At 44.2% G+C, this 1,072-nt stretch overlaps 1 pseudogene; it reads right to left on the reverse strand.

Moving 5' to 3' along the window:
* Positions 1–589: 589 nt before the first annotated feature.
* LOC147820190 (EF-hand domain-containing protein D2 pseudogene) lies at positions 590–876 on the reverse strand (annotated as a pseudogene).
* Between the last annotated feature and the right edge of the window lie 196 nt (positions 877–1,072).

The following is a 1,072-nucleotide window of genomic DNA, read 5'->3' on the forward strand; positions in this document are numbered from 1 at the left end:
TAATTACATTTAAAATGAATTATTCATTCTCAGTCAAAATGAATAATTCATTCACTGAATCTGTAACAAACTGAAGAGGTCAGTTCACCACAATAGTTGATCTATTAACCACACATCAGGTCCTGAACTGAGAACAATTTACACACACAGAAAGGCTTATCTCATTTCCTTGTAACCTACTTGCGTCCCCACCCTGCAATCACTCCAGCTACAGAAATCAGTGAGTACATTAGGCTTAACATATAGTAAAGCTGCAAACATTATTTTCTTTATAATTAGTGTTTTTTCTTATTAACTGTTCATCTCATAATGTACAACAACTATCACATCAACAGATTGTGTTATTTTGTGGTTCTTTGTTGCTATCTGGTATTACACAAATGATATGAGATTATAATTTCTGTTTTGTGAAGTTGTGACTACATGAGCAACATGCCAGCTCAACTTCCTTATATGAGCAAACTTCCCTGATAAAAGCAACTGACTCATATCAGATTAAAATGGGGAACCACTGGCCTGGAGGCAGGTCTAAGATGTGGCCTCCAAGCTGCCAGGAGCCACCAAGACAAACCTAGACTGTCACACTCACATTTTGAACATCTTCTCCATGTCTTTGATCTGCTTTCTGGAGAACTCTTTGAACTCGGTGTAGGGGTTGAAGACCTTCATGCTGGGCTGGGAGGGCTCACCCTGCCCCTCGTTCAGCTCTCCTCGTCGCATAAGCTTGGCACCCAGCTCCGAGTCTGCGTTGGCCGTACTGGGTTTCTCCTCCGACCCGTTCTGTTCTTCGGGTGCGTCCACGGCAACAGGGTCCTCGGCTCCTTCTTCGATCTGCAGCCGACGGCTGAGCTTGGACGAGAGCTCATCTGTGGCCATTTTAAACAGGAGACGTTATCTAGCTAACTAACTGTCAGAATGGAGAAGGCTAACAGCGTCCGCCCGGCTGTTTCCCCGCTAAGTAGAAGCTGTGCTCGGGTATTAGTGGTGAATTAATCACAGATACAGCCTACGTGCTTCTCTGACGTTCAGTTTTGATTTCCAGACTCAGACTCCCAGCCTTGATAAATGCCTC

Source organism: Seriola lalandi, unplaced genomic scaffold, assembly GCF_002814215.2.
Source record: "Seriola lalandi dorsalis isolate HSWRI2012SDOR001 ecotype SW California unplaced genomic scaffold, Sedor1 jcf7180001978738, whole genome shotgun sequence".
NCBI classification, from domain to species: domain Eukaryota; kingdom Metazoa; phylum Chordata; class Actinopteri; order Carangiformes; family Carangidae; genus Seriola; species Seriola lalandi.